The sequence below is a fragment of the Bos grunniens genome, chromosome 14 (assembly GCF_055505025.1).
Source record: "Bos grunniens cultivar Pamir isolate PY7600 chromosome 14, Bosgru_T2T1.0, whole genome shotgun sequence".
NCBI classification, from domain to species: domain Eukaryota; kingdom Metazoa; phylum Chordata; class Mammalia; order Artiodactyla; family Bovidae; genus Bos; species Bos grunniens.
Window position 1 is genome coordinate 20583685 of NC_141178.1, and position 17482 is coordinate 20601166.

The 17482-nt window shown below is 46.7% G+C and overlaps 1 long non-coding RNA gene across 1 annotated transcript; it reads left to right on the forward strand.

The window, feature by feature from the left end:
• The first annotated feature begins 2230 nt into the window (after positions 1 to 2230).
• LOC147359157 (uncharacterized) lies at positions 2231 to 10055 on the forward strand. The gene is made up of 2 exons (XR_015140174.1): positions 2231 to 3152; positions 8647 to 10055. It is a non-coding gene; the product is annotated as an uncharacterized LOC147359157 (long non-coding RNA).
• The last annotated feature ends 7427 nt before the right edge of the window (positions 10056 to 17482 follow it).

Consider the following 17482-nt stretch of genomic DNA (forward strand, 5'->3'; position numbering starts at 1 on the left):
TGTCTTGAAGTATCTGATCTGAGTGTAGCCTCTATTTAACGTACAAACTCGATAACAGCAAAAAGTCTGGTGAAAGAACCCAGGTAACTTTCTAGGTCCTTCTCTAGTAAGAGGAAATATTATTCTCCTTCCATTTCACAAGGTTTTAAAGAAAGCACTGTGGGTCTGTTTGTCTTGCATTGCTACTTAGCTAAAAAATTAGGCAACAATCGAGAAAGGTCACCAGTGCTTGCTCACATTCCCTCTCTTTCTCTTTCCACATCTGAGGATAATTACTACCAGGCAGGAACATTTAATATAAATTCACTTAAACAAAGAATCAGGGTTTTGTAATCAGTGGGGAGAAAAGTTTGATTGGAGCTTCATGTTGAAAAATGAAATTAAGTGACATTAAAATATGCTTTCTTAGGTGTAACAAGCCTAGGTTATCACTGCAAATGTGCACTAATCCTTAGAAAAGGATTCAAATGTTATTTTTCTCAGCATACATTTTCTGACAAAATTATAAATCTTAACATCTTTACTTGGACTTTTAAGGCCCTATCACAGAAGAGGTAGGGATTGTAGTATTAACTGAGACGTGATGTTTTTAATAAGGACCAATTTTATAAGTGACTGATTTATTAGATAATATGTTCACTACTTCCTGTCTTCAAGGATTTAGAGTAATTGTGGTTTAGTCGCTAAGTCGTATCCAACTCTTTGTTACCCCATAGACTGTAGCCCTCCAGGCTCCTCTGTCCATGGGGTTTCCCAGGCAAGAATACTAGAGTGGATTGCTTTTTCCTTTCCAGGGGATCTTCTTTACTCAGGGATCGAACCTGCGTCTCCTGCATTAGCAGGCATATTCTTTACCACTGAGCCACAGGGAAGCCATATGTATAAATACTTATGCTGTATGTCCCCATCTATACACAAAAGAGGTAAATGTACACTGTAAAGTGTATGCTGGGGAGCAAAAAGCTACTGGATTCTGTATTTGAATATGGCATTACAGATAATGTTGCTGTCTCCTGTGCTTAGAGAAGTGGGCATATTAACCAGGTTTTGGTTTCTAAAGCCAACACCTACCTCTTCCCACTCTACCGTGGGCTGTCTACTGCAGTCAGTTTCTATAGATCCCTACTCATTTCAGTAGCCATCTAACGACTGTGTTCTCAGGAAGAAATTGACCAGCTAGCTTTTTCACATTGTAAATAATCTATTAATAATCGTGAATACTTATTGAGCTAAGGTTCTGTTCCAAGCACACTCCTATATTATCTTGGTATTTACAGCAGCTCTGTGGCCGACATGCCTAACACCATCTCCATTTGGTAAATAAGTTCACACCCATGCTCTATTTTGTTAACTAATTTTTGAAATAATGTTTTCTTTCTCCTCAGTCCTATCTGAAAAGCATTTCTCTGGCCCTCGACAGAGGGTAACTCTGTGTATAAACCTTCTAGCCCCAACATTCCTCACAGAATCCTAGTCCTAAGTTGGATCTTCTTTGACATCAACTCACACCCCTTCCAGTATCCTGACAGGTGACCCCTCTGCCCCTTCATTTAGAACTTCCAGCGCTCACATGCTCCCTATCTCCTAGGGAATTTCATTTTTACTTTTATTTTAAAAACAATTATAATTTGTCAAAAGTTTCTTCCTTGCATCAAGTTCTTCCCGTAGCTTCTATCCGACTAATCTCAGTTCTGCCACTATGGGGTTCCCACCCCAAAGAAATCTAACTCTTTTTCTCTGTGGATGCCATTCATACAGTTGAAGCGCCTTATCACCTGAACTGTGTTGAGAATCTTCCTGCTGTGTTTTTACACATCTTAACCACATTTTCAGGCTATAAACCTTGAAACAGAGCTTTTGCTGGAATTGAGCATCAATTAGTAGAGTAAATTGGATCAATTCAATAAAGGTTAAACACACGCCAATAAATCACTTGTAACAGTGTTTGCACAACCCTCCTTAACAAAGGGTGTTTTTTACTCCCAGGCAACTGTCTGGAGGAGGCCTGAACCTGCTGACCAGAATGTGGTAGAGAAAGGTCCCAACAGGGAGTTCCCTGGGGGGCCAAAGCTTAGGGCTCTGTGCTTTCCCTGCTGGGGGTATGGGTTCAGTCCCTGGTCAGGGAACTAATCCTGCAAGCCATGTGGCTGAGGGAGGAGAAAAAAAACTCACACGGTTGTTTTTTGTTTGTTTGGCTATGCCAGAAAAAAAAAAAAGTACCTGAAATATTACCTCCTCCCTTCCATCACTGTCCACCTGCCTCCCCCGTCTTTGTCCAAGGAGATGAAATGAGGCTGCTTCTTTGTATCAAGCTTCTTATCCTCCTAAAAGGGAGCAGTTGGCCAAAAGGTGGCTACTGAAATGCAAAGGCCATCTCATAGAGAAGCTCTGCTTTAAAAAGAGTCAGTTGTTACAATGAACTGATTCAGAAGCATGGTCCCTGGAGGAGCTCAAGCTGGATGCAGTGGTAGGAAGGATGCCTGGGTGAGGCCCCGGAAGTAGATTAACAACCTTACAACATTTTTCCCCCCTCAGCCATGTGGCTTGCAGGATCTGAGTTCCCCGATCAGGGATTGAACCCATGCCCTTGGCAGTAAAAGTGCAGAGTCCTAACCATTGGACTGCCAGGGAATTCCCATCAAGTACCTTGTGTTTTAAGTTGAAGGATGGGTCTGAGTTTGGGAGTTCCAGCTTTTCCCTTTGCCCAGCTATTTCCTCATCATTACCTGGGGGAAGAAATGTCCTGAAAGAGCAAAGAGCAGTACAAAGCATGCTCCTTTTCTCTAAGTGAAGGGAGCCAAGCCTGCTGAGATGGCTCCTGTGGGCCCACAGCTTCAGACCTTCCTCAAGTCACATGTCCCACGCCCTTGTGGCACACATCTAGACTACTCCTGCTGTGGAAGCAAGGCAGGAAGAAGAGGAGTGCTGGAAGAGGGCTCAGCAAGGAACCAGAGAAGAGAGAAGTGGGCAGGGGTTACTGCTGTGTTTAAGAATAAAACTGGCATCACCTGAACACCAGGCTTCTAGACCTCACTGTTGCATCCCAGATGGAAGCCAAGGTTCACCACGCCCCTCAAAATCTTCTGGGCATCAGTGAAGCTTTGGTAGAGGCCAGAAAAGGAAGCTGAGAAGCTGGGTATGTTGTTAGAAAGGTATGTATGATAACAACCAAATGCTATTGCCCTGCTGCTGCTGCTAAGTCGCTTCAGTCATGCCGATTCTGTGAGACCCCATAGACGGCAGCCCACGAGGCTCCCCCGTCCCTGGGATTCTCCAGGCAAGAACACTGGAGTGGGTTGCCTTCTCCAATGCATGAAAGTGAAAAGTGAAAGTGAAGACACTCAGTTGTGTCCGACTCTTAGTGACCCCATGGACTGCAGCCTACCAGGCTCCTCCATCCATGGGATTTTCCAAGCAAGAGTACTGGAGTGGGTTGCCATTGCCTTCTCTGGCTATTGCCCTGGACCCCGGGCTAATTCTTTGTGAAGTTCACCTCCCTTCATTTTATTCAAGCTACCTGCATTCTCTCTTTGAACTCAGTATTCTTGCCTGGAAAACCACAGAGAGGGAAAAAGTTTGTGCATCAAAGGACATTATCATTAGAATGAAAAGGCCACCCAAAGAACGGGGAAAATATTTGCAAATCACTTATCTGATAAGGGATAAATGTCTAGAATATATAGAGAATTCCTGAAACTCAACAACCACAAAAAACACCTGATTTAAAAAAAAGAGTAAAGGCCTTGAACAGACATTTCTCCAAGAAAGATACACAAACAGTCAATAAGCACATGAAAAAAAAAAGGTCAATATCACCAATCATTAGGGAAATGCAAATTAAAACCACAATGAGATACTAGCCATTAGGATGGCTATAATTAACACAAACAGAAACAAACAAACAAAACCCCAAATGTTTTCAGGTTGTGAAGAAAATAGAACACTTGTATACCACCGGTGGGAATGTAAGATGGTACAACTGCTGTGGAAAATAGCATAACAGTTTCTCATAAAATTAAAAAAGGATTTACCGTATGATCCAGCAATTTCACTTTGCGTAAGTACCCTAAAGAGTTGAAAACAGGGTCTCCAAGACATGTTTGTATATCCATGTTCACTGCCGCATTATCATCGTAGCTAAAATATAGAAGCAACCCATGTCAAATAGATAAGCAAAATGTGGTATATACACACAATGCAGTTTTATTCAGTTTTTAAAAGGAAAGAATGCGGATATCTGTTACAACATGGATGAAACTTGAAGGCATTATGCTAAATGCAATAAGGCAGTCACAAAAAGACAAATACTGTATGATTCCACTTGTTTAAATGCCACAGGCTGAATGTTCATGTCCTCTCAAAATCTATATGTTGAGAACCTAACCTCCAATGCGATAGTAGTAGGAGGTGATGAATGGGATTAGTGCCCTTATAAGAGAGACCCCAGAGAGCTCCCTTACCCCTTCCACCACGGGAGGACCCAGCAGAAGACAGCTCTCTGTGAGCCAGGAAATGGTCCATACCTAATCTACAGATATCTTGATTTGGGACTTCCCTGCCTCCAGAATTGTGAGGAAATAAATCTTTTGTTGTTTAAGCCACTCAAACCTATGAAATTTTTGTTCAAGCAGCCTGAACCAGCTAAGATATCAGGTACCTACAGAAATCAAAATCGTAGAGACAGAAAGTAGCCCGGTGGTTGCCAGGGGCTGGGAGAAAGAGAAAGCGAGGAGTCCTTGTTTAATGAGTGCAAAGCTTTCAATTTTGCAAGTTGAAAAGAGTTCTGGGGTTGGATGGTGATGAAGGTTGCACAGTGTTATGAATGAACTTAACACCACTGAAGTGAAGTGTTAGTCACTTAGTAGTGTCCAACTCTTGGCCACCCCATGGACTGGAGCCTGCCAGGCTCCTCTGTCCATGGGATTCTGCAGGCAAGAATACTGAAGTGGGTTGCCGTTCCCTTCTCCAGGGGATCTCCCCAACCCAGGGAATATAACCTGGGTCTCCTGCATTGCAGGCAGATTCTTTACTGTATGAGCCACTAGGGAATACCACTGAACTGTACATTTAAAAATGACTAAGATGATAAACTTTGTTATGTGTATTTTACCACAATACAAAGATGGGGGTATATGTGAGGGCCATGGCAACTCTTGGAGTCCGGGCCCACCAAGTGCCCCCAAGAAGCTGGCATCTTGTCTCCTGATTCAAACGATGTTGCTGGGTAAGAATGGCCTGGGTGCTCAGGAGCCGCACTCAGGGAGTTTCAGATGCAGATTCCTGAGCCCTGACACAAAGATCCTGATTTGGTACCTGTAGGAGGTGGGGCCTAGGAGTCAGTATTTTTCAAACGCCTACAGTGGTTTTGATAATCAACCAAGTGTGGGATCTGTTGGTCGGGATCATTAGGGAGCCTTTGTTATTGACCTCAGCTAATTTCAGGCACTGGCTTTTTTGGACTTAGGTTCAGCTATAAAGCAGCACCACACACCCAGGCATGTCTCTGGACCGTCGAGGCTGTTGCCTGCCATTCATTCAGACAAATGTGTATTAAGTGCCAGCCACCCTGTGCTTGTGCTGCGCCGGGACAAGGTGTGCCACGAGAGGCAGAGTCCCGGCTCTCAAGTAGCAGAGGTCACTTAGCCCCGAGCCCCTGACCCGAACCCCTCCCTTTCCAGCAGCCTTCACTCTCTTGCATTTTTTATTTCCCAGCCTGCTCACCACGGGTGCCTGTGTGCTCAGTGGCTTCAGTCGTGTCCTACTCTTTGTGACCCCATGGACTGCAGCCCACCAGTCTCCTCTGTCCATGGGTTTTTCCAGACAAGAATACTGGAGTAGGTTGCCATTTCCTCCTCCAGGGGATCTTCCCAACCCAGGGACCAAAGCCACATCATCTCCTGCACTGCAGGCAGATTCTTTACCACTGAGCCACTGGGGAAGCGCCCTGTTCACCTTATTAGGTTGTAACTTCTTTCAGAGCTCAGTCTGCATCTAATTCATTCCTGCTAACTGCTAAGTTGCGTCAGTCGTGTCCGACTCTGTGCGATCCCAGCCCACCAGGCTCCGCCGTCCCTGGGATTCTCCAGGCAAGAACACTGGAGTGGGTTGCCATTTCCTTCTCCAAATTCATTCCTAGACTGTCACTTTGTCCTGGGCCCACCCCCACCGCCACTGCCCACACCGAGTGTCACGGTTTCCACTTGGTAAATGTCTGTGAAAGAGAGTTGTCCATTCACCCAGCAGATATTTACAGGGTGCCTGCCATGCAGCAGCTTGGTTGTCAGTTCCAGGGCTATGAGGCGGGTGAGGTGGTGAGGCATCTAGGGTGCAGACTTTCAGCAGGTACATCTCGTAGGAGCAGCGAGAGCAGGGCCGTCACCAGAGAGTGAACACCTTCTTACATTTTGTGCCCCAGATGCCTGGCTTGTCTCATCACAGTCCCAGCTAGGTGCTGGGGATACCACCATGAACAAAACAGACAAAGATTAAATGGACTTACGTAAATTCTCCCTTTTCCCAGGGTCTCTGTGGGGCTCTGCTTGTCGCCTAGCCTTACATCTTCTTCACTTGTGTGCCATCTGCCTTCCCAAGGAGGCTGTGAAATCTTTTTCTGGTCCGCCCCTTCCTCTTCCCACCCCACCTCCACAAGCATTCTGCCTAGGACAATGTTTTCCAGAATCTCGTCCTTGACCAGCTGCATGGGACTCGATCGTGGCACCATTTAAAATGCAGCTGCCCAGGCTCACTTACTGAGTCAGGTTCTTTGAGGGTAGAACTCAGGAATCTGCATCAAGGTCCCAGGGCAGTTGAGCAGGCTTCCCATCCGTGGATCCTCGGCCTACCAATATGTTCGGTCAGTACTGCTAAAGTTGACTGATACTAGAAGGAGGAGAAGACGGGAGAGAAGGACATTTTGAATGTGATTCAGTTTCTTTCTGATTCTGTTCACAAAGTTGGAAGACACAGAAATGGGAAGGGCTGGTCCATGCTGGCCTTGACTCTGACCTTGTGGAGGGAGCTCTTCAGCTCAGTCTTGTACCTTGGCTGGGCCACTCAAGGCCCTCCCTTGAGATTTATTGGGTTGCCTGCCTTACTTCCCAAGGAAATAGAGGCTGGCATTTCCCATAGCTTTGGTTGGGTCAAAAATTTCCACTGAGCTGAGTTGGAAGTGATTGTAGCTAAGTGGCCAGGGGAGGGTCTTGAGAGCCCCAGGGCAAATGAGGACCATTGGAGGGTCTGTAAATCTGGTCCTCCCTGACCTCTAAGGCAGACACCCAGCATTTCCACTTCTTCACATGGTGCCCTGCACAGACGCTCACGCACTTAGGGCTGTCAGATGCATGTTGTTCAATGGTGATCATCTGAATGAGATCAATCAATTGTGTGTTACCAGTAAACCCAGTTTGCAGGGTGGAGCACACTTTGGCTTTCCTGATCCATCAACTCCTTGGGAGTATCTGAACGAGATTCCTCTGCCGATCCACCACACCCAGCTCCCTCGGAGAAGAGTTCAGGATCTCATCTGCTTTTGAAAAGGTCAGGCAGGGAGATGAAGAACCCATCAAAGGCCCCCTCAGGAGGGAATTGCAGTAGTGTTGAAATCTGGGTCACAATCCCAGGGTCCCTAAATGGCAGGTTATGATCGAAGGCTTCCACAAGCAGGCCACTGGAGTTGAATTGATTCATAACCTATTTACTGGCTTGTAAGGTTGGTGACAGTGGTTTTCAAGCTTTTTGTGCATCAGTACCACCTATGTGTGTGTGTTAGTCACTCTGTCACGTTCAACTCTTTGTGACCTCATGACTGCAGCCTACCAGGCTCCCCTGTCCATGGGGATTCTCCAGGCAAGAATACTAGAGTGGGTAGCCATTCCCTTCCCCAGGGGATCTTCCCCACCCAGGGATCAAACCTGGGTCTCCTGCATCACAGGTAGATTCTTTACCATTTGAGCCACCAGGGAAGCCCCTATAGAGCTTGTTAAAACAGGCGTGCAGACCCCACCTCATGATCCTGAGAGCTGAGGCTTGGAAATTTCTCTCTCGACAGCTTCCCAAGCAAGTTTGCTTCACACACACCTCAGAACCCCAGGGCTTTGAACTGAGGACCTGCAGTGTTTGTGTCTTCATTCTGCACACCTCCCCCAGCCCTTTCCTTCAAGTGTGGTAGTTTGTTCCTTGGCAAACTTGGCTAAAGCCGAACTCCCTCTCCTAGCTCCCTCCCCAGTAACCCTGAGGTACAGCTGGCCAAGGGAGGAGCTTGTTAGCGCTTGGGAAGATCTTGTGAGGTGGTGGCCAGTACTCTCAGAAGGCAGTCAGGATGAAGCACCATGACAGGCAGACACAGAGGTGCCAGGACCACTTGTCCTCGCTCTCCTCCACTCCCTCCATGTCCAGCTTCTCCCAACAGCAGCCCCAGAGTCTCCCTCAACAGCTTGACCCCTGGAGGAGAGACCCACATGGGGCACAGCCCCTCCGCAAAGACATTCTCCCCACTCCGGTCTGGCTCTGTGGTGGCTCCCTCTCTGACCCTCCCCAACTCTCCCTTCCCAGGCCTTCACCTCCCCGACTCCTCCTGCAGGGGGTGAGGTCTCACCCCTCTAACAAATCCCTTACCCCAGAACTCACAGGGGCTTCTCTTCCCCCCAGGTGAACCCTGACAGAGCGGTCAAGAAACTACTTCCCATCCAAAATAAAGCAAGACGTGGGAAATTTCATCCAGATCCAAAGAAATGTCCCTGGGCTATTAAGATGTGCCAACATCATGAGAGCAGTTACAAAGTAACCCAGTAAGCCTGACCACCCATGATCACAGGGTCATTGAAAAATATGATCCCATCCCGGGATTCTCTGCTGGCAAATAACTGCACCTCGGGCACAAAACGAAGATCATGGCATCCGGTCCCATCACTTCATGGCAAATAGATGGGGAAACAGTGGCCGACTTTATTACTCTGGGCTCCAAGATCACTGCGGATGCTGCTTGCAGCCATGAAATTAAAGGACGCTTACTCCTTGGAAGGAAAGTTATGACCAACCTAGACAGCACATGAAAAAACAGAGACTTTACTTTGCCAACAAAGGTCCGTCTAGTCAGGGCTATGGTTTTTCCAGTGGTCATGTATGGATGTGAGAGTTGGACTATAAAGAAAGCTGAGCCCCAAAGAATTGATGCTTTTGAACTGTGGTGTTGGAGAAGACTCTTGAGAGTCCTTTGGACTGCAAGGAACTCCAACCAGTCCATCCTAAAGGAGATCAGTCCTGGGTGTTCATTGGAGGAACTGATGTTGAAGCTGAAACTCCAATACTTTGGCCACCTGATGCGAAGAACTGACTCATTTGAAAAGACCCTGAAGCTGGGAAAGATTGAGGGCAGGAGGAGAAGGGGACGACAGAGGATGAGATAGTTGGATGGCATCACTGACTCAATGGACATGGGTTTGGGTGAACTCCAGGAGTTGGTGATGGACAGGAAGGCCTGGTGTGCTGCGGTTCATGGGGTTGCAAAGAATCAGATATGACTGAGCGACTGAACTGAACTGGGTACATTAGAAAGAGGTGCCCCCTTTGGGAAGCATTAGTAAAAGTCACCCTTTCCTTCCTCCTGGTCTCCGCTTTAATCTGGGTGCCCTTGTGTAGACCACAGCCGGCATAACTGAATATATGTAGCCACCCTCAGTCTCTGTTCTGTCCATTTATGCTTAGGGGCCCTGAGTCCCTAACTGCTTTCCTAGTATCATCAAGCATAGACAGGTCACAGAACAGTCCCACCAAAGGCAAGGATAGCACTTCCTCGGCTCCTTGTATTAAAGTAGATTTTCCTTCCCCAGTGCCACGGGCAGCCGCCCTCTCCCGATCATTCGTGTCAGCCGGCTGTGGTAGGATCCTGCATGTCTCTACAGCCCTCACCATACTGTAGTGTTATTCTGTGTTTGACATCTGTCCCACCCACCAGACAGTGAGCTCCCTGACGACAAGGGCTCGAATTAGATCACCTTTCGATTCCCAGTGACCAGTGACTGGCACAGAAAAGCATGCAATAAATGTTTGTGGAATGAGTTGATCGATCAAGCAGAGCTAAAGGAAAAACTCCTGTTTTCCTCAACGCCTCAGACTAATGATATCCAATGGGTAGGTTTTTTTCCATATCCAGCATTTTTCCAATTATCAGTGTACACCAACTGGGTTCCTTATAATTTAACTCAATTCTGACGCTAACGGCCTGGAGTTAACACAGACCTCACAGGTTACAGGACTTCCCCGGCGCTCCAGTGGCTAAGACTCCATATGCTCCCAATGCAGGGGGCCTGGGTTCGATCTCTGGTCAGGGAACTAGACCCCACATGCTGCAACTAAGACCTGGCACAGTCAAATAAATAAATAAAAATAAATAGGCTTCCCTGACAGCTCAGTTGGTAAAGAATCCGCCTTCAATGCAGGGGTCACAGGTTACTGGCTCAGTCCCAGAAGACTGGCCCCCACTCAGATGCCGGCCTCAAGTTGGCACCTGTACTTCTGACCAACCAGCTGTGAATCAGGGGTTCCCATAACCCTTTCCTCAGCTTTGAAAATGTGTTAGAACTGCTCACAGAACTTACTCATATTTACTGATTTACCATAAAGGATATAATGAAAGATGCAGGTGAACAGATAGATGAAGAGGTGCATGGTTGAGGTCTGGAAAGTCCCCAGTTCAGGAGCTTTGGGCCCCATGGAGTTGGAGTGATTACCCTGCAGGCCTGTGGATGTATTCACCAACCTGGAAGCTCTCCAAACCCCATAGTTTGAGATTTTTATGGAAACTTGAGGGCTTCCAGGGTAGCACGGTGGTAAAGAGTCTGCCTGCCAATGCAGAAGACACTGGTTTGTTCCCTGGGTCAGGAAGAAACCCTGGAGTAGGAAATGGCAACCCACTCCAGTATTCTTGCCTGGAGAATCCCATAGACAGAGGAGCCTGGCGGGCTACAGTCCATGGGGTCGCAGAGTCAGACACGACTGAGCGACTGAGCACGCACGCACCCATGAAGACTGCGTCATGTGGGCATGATCTATTATTAACTCACCTCCTGTTCCTCTCCCCTCCCCAAAGGAATGTGGGGGAGAGGGTGCTGGTACCGAAAGCTCCAAGCTTCTGATCTTGGCTTGATCACTCTGGTGACCAGCCCCCATCCTGAGCCATCTAGGAGCCCACCAAGAGCCACCTCGTTAGAACAAACAATGCTCCTGACACCCATGGAATTCCTAGAAGATCTGTGTCAGGAACTGGGGGCAGAGATCAATTACATATTTCTTGTTATGTCAGAGGTCACATCTGGTTCTGGAGCTGGGACTTTCCTCTCAGGCTCGATCCTCTTTCGAAACAGTCAGGAACCAGGGCCCAGATCTTTGCCTCCCTTAGGGACGTAATTCACACACTGAGAGACGTGCCAGATTCCGGGGCACCATGACCTTTCTGGTCTGAGGACTTCAGTGGTGACTGGTCAATCTTGGCTGATCACAGGCCACATCCAGGTTAATAAATATGTGACATAAGGAGCCACAATCCATTCTCCAGTGCCCACAGTCACTAATCTATTATGGCCCTCAAGTCTTCTCAAGACAGCACCCTGAAGAGTTTCTACCAACTGATCAGAGTTGCCATACTAAATGAAGGCCATGTCTCGCCTTGGGCAGCCTCTGAGAGGTGTCTTACTGCCATCTGGGTCATCAGAGACATCCGTACTTTTGTTTGCAGGAAGGCATTTGCCAAAGAATCCCAACAAGTACAAACTGAGTTGTAAATAAATGCGTGTTCAGTCACTAAGTCGTGTCTGACTCTTTGCAACTCTGCACTGGGGCCTGCCAGGATTCTCTGTCCATGGGATTTTCCAGGCAAGGATACTGGAGTGAGTTGCTATTTACTTTTCCAGGGGATCTTCCTGACCCAGGGATCAAACCCAAGTCTCCTGCATTGGCAGGCGGATTCTTTACCCCTGAGCCACCTGGGAAACCCCATAATTAAATGGCCCCAAGTTTATTCAATATAAGTCATCAATAAACCAACTACAAATAGCCATTTTCTTTTCAATCAAATGAAAAAGGCAAAAGGATGGCTTTGTATGGTATGGTGCAACTTTAAAGTGGGGGTTTGAAACTAAAGACAAAGCTACCATATATATGATCCAGTGACCCCATGCCTGGGCATATATCCGGAGAAAACTCTAATTGAAAAAGATACGTCATCCAATCTTCATAGCAGCACTATTTACAATAGACAAGACACGGAAGCAACCTAAATGTCCATCGACAGGGGAATGGATAAAAAGATGTGGTATGTATACACGACGGAATGTTAGCCATAAAAAAAGAATGAAATAATGCCATTTGCAGGGACATGGATGGACCTAGAGATTATCATACTAAGCAAAGTAATTCAGACAGAGGAAGAAAAGTATCATATGATATCCCTTATATATGGAATCTAAAAAAAAAGATACAGATGGACTTATTTACAAAACAGGAATAGATTCACAGATACAGAAAACAAACTTTTGATTATTAAAGAGGAAAGAGGGGGAAGGATAAATTAGGAGTTGGGGATTAAAATATTCACACTACTATATATAAAATTAACAGTAAGGACCTACTGTATAGCACAGGGAGCTCAATATCTTGTAATAACCTATTATGGAAAAGAATCTAAAAATGTACTGAATCTAAAAGTGCCATATACCTGAAATTAACACAACATTGTAAATCAGCTATATTTCAGTTAACATTTTAAAAAATTAAGATGGGGGTTTGCTATGGACACAAATGCCTGCGGATAAGTCTGTCCCCACTGGAGTCTGTTTCACTGCAAAGACTTCTCCCTGTCCCCTGACACGCAGTCTGGTTCTTTTTGAATCCAGCAGGGCCAGTGGGGTCTTTGACTCCTGCCCATCTCCCAGCTCTGCAGTTGCCTCACTTTAGTTGCAGAGCTAGGTGTTTGGTGGGAGTGAATCTGCTGTCAGGCTGGAGGAGGAGGGAGGGGAAGACGGTTGAAGGAGGGGAGGGGAGGGGCAGGAGGGGAGAGGGGGAGCAATGGAAGGAGGATGGGAGCCAGGCAACCACTTGGCTTCTTCCTCCAGTCCCGCCACTTAGTAACCAAGGGACCTGAGACAAATCAACGCAATGGTCTGAGCCTCTGTTTCCTCATCTGTGAATGGGGTAGGGGAAAGAGTAATTATGCGTTGCTTATATTTGATGGCATCGCTGATTCGATGGACATGAGTTTGAGCAAGCTCCAGGGTTGGTGATGGAAGCCTGGCGTGCTGCAGTCCATGGGGTCACAGAGTCGGACACGACTGAGCGACTGAACTGAACTATAGGTATCTCGTTGGGATATTGAGAACGACAGATTACATTGAATGGCTGATATGAAATGCTTCAAGTAAGGGAGAAGATTTTCTTCTGTTCACTCCTTTGTTGCATAGATCCTGGCCCACAGCACAGTGGGGTGTTCAGTAAAATGTTTGTTGAAGGAATAAATGCGAACACCAAAAGCTTTCTCTTGAGTTCCTTCAGCGTGGAGGTTTCGTGCTTCACTGCAGCTCTGTGTACTTGTGTGTTAAATATTCTTTTGTACGCATTTAACATCCCATTAAAGCACTTAAAAGTTAATGCAGAAAGAACAAAGTAGAGAGGAAAACATGTGTAGAGTACCTTGCCAAAAGAAAGTAGTAGTATTGTCATTCTTGATTTTGCTTCCATACAAGCAGTGAAACTGTCCTGAGTGATCTCACTTCATTCATCGAGACCTTACGTTTGCGCCAAGCATTGGTGAAAGTAGAGGAATTCATAGAAAGGACGTTATATCAGAAACCAAGACTTGACGGGATCTACTTTTTGAAGAGACTATGTGTAGGCTGATTTTTGTGTTTGAAGTCCCCACCTCTCACTTTGGCTTGCGTCATACCTGAGCCCAGTCGAGGGAAAGCACAAGTAAGTCATCGGTGTCGTGGCTTGTACTGTGACCCCTGCCTTGCTTCACCTTACGAGTTCCTACTTGTCCTTCAAGACCTCCCCTGGGTGTCATCTTTTCTGGGAAGTTTCTCCGAACTGCTGTACTGCATCCCGCCCCTCTTAGCTCATCTGTGGCCGTGGTTCTTAAAAGGGCTGATTTTACTCCTCCGGGGACATGTGGCCATGTTTAAAGATATTTTATTGTCATGAATATTCCAATGAATATTCAATGAAGGACTGATGCTGAAGCTGAAACTCCAATAATCTGGCCGCCTGATGCGAAGAACTGACTCATTGGAAAACAGCCTGATCCTGGCAAAGATTGAAGGCGGGAGGAGAAGTGGACAACAGAGGATGAGATGGTTGGATAGCATCACTGACTCAATGGACATGAGTTTGAGCAAGCTCTGGGGGTTGGTGATGGACAGGGAAGCCTGGTGTGCTGCAGTCCATGGGGTCACAGAGTCGGACACGACTGACCAACTGAACTGAACTGATTGTCATGGCTGGGTAGGGGTGGTGGGGAGAGGATATCACTGGCATCTCATGGATAGAGGCCAGGGATGCTGACATGCATCCTCCAACACACAGCACAGCCACCCTCAGGACAGAGTTCCCTGATCCAAAGTGTCCATGGCACCACTGTTGAGGAACGCTGTTTGATGGAGTGACATTTTCCTTTTGTCTCACTAAGAACCAAGCCCATCCTAGACAGGGCCCTTGTTGATTCAGCCTTTCGTCCCCAGCACCAGCACACACACTCATTTGCTGTCCTATTCACTGGTTCCCCTGCCCTGTGTAAGGTGCCATACTAGCTGGAGATGCTCTCAAGGAGCTTTGTAATCAAGTGGAGGGCTGCTGCTGCTGCTGCTAAGTCACTTCAGTCGTGTCCGACTCTGTGCGACACAATGGACGGCAGCCCAACAGGCTCCCCTGTCCCTGGGATTCTCCAGGCAAGAACACTGGAGTGGGTTGCCATTTCCTTCTCCAATGCATGAAAGTGAAAAGTGTAAGTGAAGTTGCTCAGTCATATCCGACTCTTAGCGACCCCATGGACTGCAGCCCACCAGGCTCCTCCATCCACGGGATTTTCCAGGCAAGAGTACTGGAGTGGGGTGCCATTGCCTTCTCCGCAAGTGGAGGGCAAGGTCACATAAATACCTAACCATTTGCAAGACAGATCACAAAGAGGGTCATAAGAGAGGAACAGGTAAAGTGCTTGGGGAGAACTGATTATTAGGTTGGACCAAATGAAGTTGCTGACATTCTACTTTTTTGATGGGAAAAGCAGCAGTTTTATACGATTCACTGACAAGTGTGGTTGACCCTAAATACTTTGGACAGAGTTGGGAGCCATGCGCAGACTTCACAGGAAGGAGAGACAAAGGAAGCACGAATTTCAGAGCTTGCCCCCTCCACTGCGTGGAAGCAGGACCCATTTAAAATATATTTATGTATTTATTTATTTGGCTGTGCTGGATCTTCGTTGTGAACTCTTAGTTGCAGCATATGGGCTCTAGTTTCCTGGCCAGGAATTGAACCTGAGTCCCCTGCACTGGGAGCTAGGAGCCTTAGCTGCTGGACGCCAGGGAAGTCCCAGGACCCTATTTATTTTTTTTTTAACTTCCTATTTGTATGCACTTTTACTTCTTTGTATTCCCCCTCCCCCAGGCCCCTACATCACACTTCCTGGAAAAACATCTTGCATTTAGAAGGCCTCAGTAATTTTTTTGTTGACTAGAGTTCAGGTAAACTGTTCGTACTTAAGTTTGCTTTATCCTTAGCCTTGCACTTTAGTCCCAGGGAACTCTGAAGAACAGTGTTATAGATAACTATGTAGTGCCCCCCTGGTGGCAACAGGTACAAGAAAAGACAGCCCCCTACACCATCTGAGCCGTGGGCTGTCAGAGGAGTCATGATGGAAACCGTCAGGAGCTGAAAGCCCAGAGGCACGGCTGGTGGCCATCTGGGCCATCATGTGACCCCCACACAGCCGGCCCCAAGCCTTGGCCACTTACTCACCTCGTGCCCTGGAGCAGGTGGTGGACGATAAACATTTCAAAGCTGGATTCAGAACTTGGCAGAGCTCCGCTTTCAACCACGTGCACGCCAGAGAACTCTGGAAAACTGAACTGTTTATAAGGGTCAAACTTGGGTGAGTCTGATAAAGTCTGGCTCCAGGTATTCATCTAGTCTCTTGAAAGACTTGCCCAGAAGATTAGTACTGAATGGTTGGATGTTACCAGCGGTGAACAGGCTCTGCTTGTGGATGGAACTGGGCGGCTCAGATCACACCCCACAGCTCCTGCTGCAAGTCTGGGCCGGAGCTAGGAGGCTTGCAGCCGAAAAGTTAAACCCAGGACAACCCCGGAGGCTATCCAACCATCTGGCAGGTGGACTTACTCAGGGCCACTGGTGACCCCTGCATGATACCAGACACCGGTAGTAAGACAGCCTGGGATCCTATGCTTCTCCTTCCCTTTCCATGGGGCTCCTGGAGAGAGAAGCGGCCCCTCCCCTTCCAGATGCAACAGTGACCCGGAGCTCATCTGTCAGCATGGATCTCAGCCGATGCTTGAATTCTTGTCCTAACCAGACCTTGTTGTCAGAGCCACTGCTAAATACTGATTCTGGCCTAAATAAAGCAAGCTCTGGGTGTAGAGGATTGTTTTAAGTAAAAGAAGGATTTTGGTGGGGGCAGGGATAAACTGAGAGATTGGAATTAGATAACTAGTAAGAACCTACCATATAGCACAGGGAACTCTACTTAGTACTCTGTAATGATCTATATGGGAAAAGAATCTGAAAAAGAGGATGTATGTATATGTAGAACTGATTCACTTTGCTGTACAGTAGAAATCACACAGCATTGTACATCATCTATACTTCAATAAAAAATTAATTTAAAAAAACAGAAGAATTCAGACCATGGATATAGCATTTCTTTAGGTGGTTTCACATAAGTGTATTTTTTGTTTTAACATTGGTCCATAGGGAAAAGATTTGTGAAAGTCTGACAAGCTGATGTTGACGGACACGGATTCTTTGGGGCTCATCTATGAGACTTAGGGAGGCAATTGGGACTTCTACCGTTTTCCCTCAGGGAAAAGGTTACTCAACTTTTGAAGCCCCACATAATTTGAGCATTTGTTATTGAAATTGCACTGTCCTTAGATTTAAAATGCCATCATTGTGGCAAATGCTCTGTGTGGTCAGCCCTTCCCAAAGGTACCCGCTCTCTAACTCCTCCGGTGGATTCTGCTCTTGGTAGAACCTGACAGCGTTTGCTTGTGATGAGATTCAATTCACTTAAGATTGAATTAAACTACTAATAAGAAAGACTTCAATTGACTTTCTGTTTTGGCGGGGGGAGAGAAATATTCTTCTTTGGTATAACGTCATAAATCTTAATGTCACCAAAATGGGGCTTCATTCCAGACGTTGCATGTATTTAAAAGCCACTGACATTTCAAGAACAGAGGCTATATTTGAATTCTCTTTC